This window comes from Meleagris gallopavo, chromosome 1 (assembly GCF_000146605.3).
Source record: "Meleagris gallopavo isolate NT-WF06-2002-E0010 breed Aviagen turkey brand Nicholas breeding stock chromosome 1, Turkey_5.1, whole genome shotgun sequence".
NCBI lineage: Eukaryota > Metazoa > Chordata > Aves > Galliformes > Phasianidae > Meleagris > Meleagris gallopavo.
Window position 1 is genome coordinate 123567688 of NC_015011.2, and position 6437 is coordinate 123574124.

General features: G+C 35.1%; 1 long non-coding RNA gene across 1 annotated transcript in view; it reads right to left on the reverse strand.

The window, feature by feature from the left end:
- The window catches only part of LOC116217605, a 10024-nt gene extending 3593 nt beyond the window's left edge, over positions 1-6431 (reverse strand). Inside the window, exons 1-2 of the long non-coding RNA XR_004162308.1 lie at positions 3887-6431; positions 2246-2311 (exon numbers count right to left, since the gene is read on the reverse strand). This is a non-coding gene — a long non-coding RNA (uncharacterized LOC116217605). The remainder of the gene's footprint in view (positions 1-2245; positions 2312-3886) is intronic.
- Between the last annotated feature and the right edge of the window lie 6 nt (positions 6432-6437).

Sequence of the window (6437 nt, forward strand, 5' to 3'; positions counted from 1 at the left end):
CTCCAAGGGTTGTATGGAACTGGGAAAAAAATGAGATAATCAAGTAAAAACTTAATAATTTATTAATTTGGTAGACTTTAAATATTAGAGAAGATGAAACATGCAAAATATCTAATTAGTTGGTTATTGAATTGGAAGTTGGAAAGAAACATCAGAAGGCTACACATCAACAGCAATGTTGAGATGTTTCTGTCAGTACACAAACCTCTTATGATCCTCTAATGCATCTGAGTCACTCATATTTAATAAAGAAAACAACAACAAAAATATTTACAGAAGGTTTTGCAAAGGAAGTGGTGGTGAGAAACCTGAGCATGTCAGCTGTGAAGCCAAGCACAGGCATCTTTAAGTAGTGCTTAAGGAAGTTAAATGAGACAAATTATAAGCAGGCTAAGTGATTTAACAACAATGTGCCATTCCCATCAATGGTGTCCATTTTTTCTGAGTCTATTTTCTATTTAATGGATGACTTCAGGTTTTACTCTCTGGTTTCCAGACAGTAATTCATCTCACCTCAGAATTGGAATGATGGTGGACACAGCATTTGGCAGCTGAGTGTACACTGTTGCCAGGACAGAGGTTCATTTTGACAAACCAAAGGCATTTACTTCCAAAATGGTTTCTGAGATTTTCCCCAATGTCAATATAGAAAAATAAGCAGTCATAGGGAATCATTATTCTAATATACTTAAAATTATAGTGTGAATTATAATGAATTCCTTTCCAATAATGTATATTTCTGCTTCCTGAACAGCGTGGCAGATCAGAATAACTAGCTCAAATATCCACATCTAGAATTTAGCCTATGCATACTTTCCTGGATGAACCCCATCCAAGATGTCAAAAACTGAAAAGGAAAATATAAAAATGACTACTTATAAGAAAAAAAAACACAAACAAAAACATCTGGGCCTTCTATGAAATATACATATAACACATCTTTATAGGTGAGGTATTCCATCCTTCTGAATCTATCTTCTTTATTATTTAGAAAATATTTGCATTTCAGAATTCCGCTTGACTCCTTCATCAGATCAAAGAAACTATGAAAATGGGAACTGGAAAAAGTAAATGTAATTTAGGTTGATAATATTATCTATGAAGACAAGGCAAACTGCAGTGCCACCTGCTGTTTAGACTTTATGTCTAGAAATTCCTAACAGCTGATGGGGTAGGAGTAATTTTCTAGCTTATATCTAGCCATCTTCCTCTTGTATTGTCCAGACAATTAGTAACCTACAATGATCTTGCTTTGTGTGTGTGTTTATTTTTTCCTCTTAACCGTCACATTACTGACAGAAATACATGTATGTATGAGCCTGCTGTAAAAATTTCTGTTGAGATTGCCGCCATAAAACAATCATTAGGCTTATGAAGACACTATCCTAAGAAGTTGTAAGTGCTACACACTCTGCATCTCTCGTAAAATGATTAAAGTACTCCAGAAATATATAAGTCCTTAAATGTAGGATATGTACTAGTTGATTAAGCTCTCTGACAGTTGGTGCTCTAAATCAAGCAGCTTACATGTCTGAAAGAAGAGGCTATTCAGAGGATTGCTTCATCTTAACAGATGATATGAACAGATATAGTTTACTGTAAAGGAACATCAATGTTATATATGCATTAAAGACATGAATGAATAATTGGGGGCAGGGAGGAGGGACAGATTGAATACGGCTTAGACAGAAATCATTATCAATCCTTTTGAACAGCCTCCTCTGGAACATCTGCCGTGTGTGACAAAGGAAATCAAAGATGAATTCTACAGGCTATCTGCCATTGAAGACAAATTTTCTAGTCTAAAATGGTCAGTTGTATACCACAAAGGACATGCAAAGTCTTATCTTACTTTTTCTATCAGATGATGATAACCAAATAACTGAAAATGTCTTTTTAATCTTGCAATTAGACAAAAATGTAAATATGTAATGACAAAAACTAAACTCTCAGAGACTGTTGGAAGATACAAAGCTGCTAAAAGGCTGACCTAGTAAACCTTATAGGAAGAATGCATGATTTACATAACGTTAAGCTAAACAGATGAGGTGTTTGGAAATTGAGGAAGAACTATCTTCTCTTTGATATTGAAAAGTAACTTGAACATGTTATCTTTGGACTAGATAGCATGAACCAACCCAGGGGAAATCTTACACTCAATCTTTCTGTTAGCTGGTGTTACTCAGTTTTAATTAAAAGAATCTTCCAGATAAAGCATAGACAGGAGAATAAAAATGAAGTGTACCTTGCCTATTTAGCTTCAATGAAGTCAATCTAAGTGGCACTGAAGTGATAAACTGCAGGCAGAACTCTGCACAGAGAGAAATGAAGATAAAAATAAGCTTGAGCAATTACAAACATGCAAAAACTAGTGTTATGTATTCCTTTCAAATGAGATCTTATCATTTTATTAAGAAGCCTTAATAGAATATCAGTTACTTTTCACAATATTTGTGTTTGGTTTAATTAATTATGCTGATCATAGCACCACTTGCAACTCAAATCAACTACAAGCTGGTCAGAGTGCAAGCTATATTGTATGAGGTTATTTGGCTATTTTGGATGTGACTAAACTCAATAAAAATCATTCAGGCTTGAACTGAACTTCTGCTAAGATTTGGAATAGTTAACTAACAATTTACTATACAATAGTATATTTATACATAGTTAACTTTACAAATTACTATACCACATACCACTTTTTTGTTCAGAAAGGCTGAAACCACACCTTCAGTATCTAATAATTTTCTTGGCTAAATCAACTCAATAGGACAAGTGTACACCTTGAAAAATCTGCCCTATGCAATGGAATCCTGGAATAGAACGTTCCAGCTTTTTAAGATAGACTTATATTTAACAGAATATGACACAGAAAAAAAGACTCTATAAACATCTGAAAGGAGGCACTGCAGGGGCTTCCCCCCACTTACTCATATTTCTACAGAAAAGATTTTTTAACCAGTCATGGCTTTAGATCTAAAAGATGACAAATTTGAGCTTTCTAGAATTTGTACAAACTAATATTCAGCATCTGCACATCTATCAATGATGGTTTTTGTCTGCTTATATACTGTTGAGACACTTGGCTTCTAATACTCAGAGACACTCAGTTTACATCAGAAGAACAGCTAGGCAGTAATTATCACAAGGCTGTGATAGTTACTATTGTAACCAAAGTTGTTTTCTACACTCCCTGCTCTGAGAAATGATCTTCCCATATGATGTTTACTCCACTTTTTCAGCACGTTAGAAGGATTCCAATCGTTATTCAGTGTTGTGCTGGATCTATTTTCACCTTGTCTTTTAACGAAGACAAATTTTAACAGAGACAACAAAAAACATTTTATTTTTTCCATTTCTAATAAATATTTAATAATTCTGTATAAAACACTGTTTTGACCAGATCTTTGCTAACTACAATTTCATAAAACTGGCTGTAAGTATCACAGATGGTTTCCATCTGTGTTGAACTTTTGCCTTCTGAAAGTCTTCCACTACTGTTCTGTGATGAACCTCAACAACTATCTTCATCTTCTTTAACTCCCTCCTCTCACAGTTCCCCCGCAGCCAGAAACTTCCATCCTAATTCTTCCTCCCTCCCTCATGAAGTTACCAGCCTCACTCCAAAACAGATTGTTTTTAACCCAAAAGCATCCCTGTTCTTTTGAGTTTATTTATTTATTTTTTAATTACAATGTGTACATTTGTTTTATATATGAACTTCTTCCTCCTGTCATCATTTCTCTTTGAGCCACTGTTTGGAAAGATTAACTATGCACAATGTGATTTTGCAAGCAGAATACACCCAGCTTGAATATATAAATAAACTATTTATTGGCTATAGTACAGAAAAAAATGCTATCACAGTAAACATTAATATACTTACCTCCTCTTTTACAATGGAAATTAATTATCTCCTCTCTTTCAATGAAGAATCATTGCTAGCCAAGCAGACAGTTCTGAGGAGAAGGATCACTTTTTGCAGATCCCTGGAGCACAATCTGTTTTTTGTCTGTCATTTCTGGCATTCTATGTTTTCTTTTCATCTTATACCTGTCCGTATCAGTGCTTTTCCTTTTCTCATTTGTCTGCAATTTTAGCTCTTTTATCTCACAAGAATCGACAGACTTTCTAATGGCTTTTTTTTTCCCCCCCACACAAACATTGCAAAATCTGAGCCATTCAACAAAAGACATAATTTCAAAATCTATATAATTCTGAATAATGCATGGAACATCTTTGTCAGTAGTAAGGCTTTCAAATTAAGTTTTACTCTCAACTGATTTTCTTTCTGTATCTTTTCATTTCTATGTAAGACTCAAACTGTGAAATAAGCATTCACATTCTTACTAGTAGAGACACATTACAGTAGTCACACCACTAACCAACTTACTCATGCTAACCAAAAATGTAACAATATAAAACCATATTCTCAAGAGCTTATTTCGCTGCTGCAGATTGGCCTGCTAAGGGAACGTTCAAGTAAGCTGTAACTTAAACATACTGGTGCTTCAAAATACCTGTACTGTCAAATCTTGCAAAGCCAATGAAATTTTTATATACCCCATGCCTTTATATAAATCAGGACTCACATATGGCTTTTTTTTGGTGCGCTTTAGTCTTAAGTAAATGGCAGAGTGTTACAAAGAACAGCAACAATTAAAGGAACAAATAACAAAAGGTATGTATCGTGCTATAAAATGTTGAATAAGGATGAATTTATCTAAGCATCAACAAAGGGCAGTTAAATGAGAGTTTGACACTCTGAAGGTAAGGGTCCAACCTATCCTAGTTACAGAAAGGATGAAGACTGAATAGGGAGCTGAAGAAGTCTTATTTTTACTCTCTCTTAAAAAGTCAAAAGAGACACAACTGCTGCTACATTTGAGACAGATAGATCTCCTTAACTCATGGAAATAATCATTACTTGTTCCTCCTATGCTTGGAACTGATTAAAGGTTTAATTCTCACCAATTCAGTAAACTTAATCTACATCACTAACTTTCCAGTTCATTAATAGATAGACATGAAGCAAAAATTTCAGTTCAATTATTTGGAATAAATCTGTACACATCTGGACAGTTGAGAATGAAAAGGGTCATCCTGCTTTTTAGTGACATTTGTACTTGTCAAAGCTGTCATCTAAAGTATCATTTCAGATGTAAACATGGTCTCTTAATGTCTGCTACAAATTAGAACTTCGTCTGTAGTTAAAGCAAGATGTTTTTTTCAGTATCAGGCCTCATCTGGTTTCCTGATCTGTAGGCTCACCCTGTCAGCAGGAGGAAAGAGTGCAGAATGGTAAAAAGAGAAGAGAAACCATAAGATGGTTTGGTTGCTGAAGTACAAGACAGTCCCAGAGTCCTGTTTTGCAATGATTTCTTTGTGTGCGTGTATATGTGGAAATGTGCTGCAAGTCAATTGCTGTTGTTGCTGCTTCCTCTTCTTGTATGTACAAAAATATCTGCAGTTTAAAATAAATTCCCAAAACAATAAATCACAGCACAGTCTGTGAAGTATTGAAGATCTGTTCCCTAATAAAAGGAAAATAAAATAATGCTTTATGCACAAAGATTTTAGCATACCTTCTTTCAATTCCATGGAATTTGTTCCTTTTTAAATATTCTTTTACAGATCAACATTCATGTGAAAACACCATATATTCATCTTCTGGTGAAAACTAGACATTTTCACTCAGAAATGTCTGTATTGTTCGAATGAAAAGGATAATTACTACCACTAATTATTTTAATTATCTTCCTCCTTCCACGGAAGCGGAATTTAAATGTATAGGTTGAGAATGCACACTAGCTATCTCACAGAAAAAGGAATCCAAGGTGACTGATGAGATTCACAGCAAGCAGTTCCAAGGACTCTAATAAACAAGAAGATACACTTCCAGAGAGGTTTTCTAAATGTTGTTTTGCAAGCTTGTGTCATACTGAATATATCTTTTTTCTCACACAGAAGAGCAGCTCGCAAATTGATGTCTTCCAATGCCCAGGCTCATGGCCGTGTGTCTGTCTTAATACCTAATGATCTGATAATATCTGGTAGCTGCTGATAATTACATACATACATCACACAAGCTGCTGTTTTCATGTGATTTACTTCTCAAATGATACTTTTTCTCCCTAAATTCTGCTGATCTATCTTCATTAAACGTTGACGAGGGTGACAGTGGGTTGTCTCACAACGGTGTCTGTAGCCTCCACACAAGAAAATATGCACTCTATGTGATGATCCCATGGAGAAACCACTTTGTAAACTTTTATTTTCCTATCTCCTACTTTAGAAAAGCTAATTACGCCATCTGAGCCTGTTGGTAAGGCATCAGGGTCAAAACGGTCAGTGTAAAGAACATATGCCTATTATCTGCATGTTCTGTTTCTGTTCTGGACGAAGCAGCGCCGGCGGTACTCCAGGAACGGCCCGTG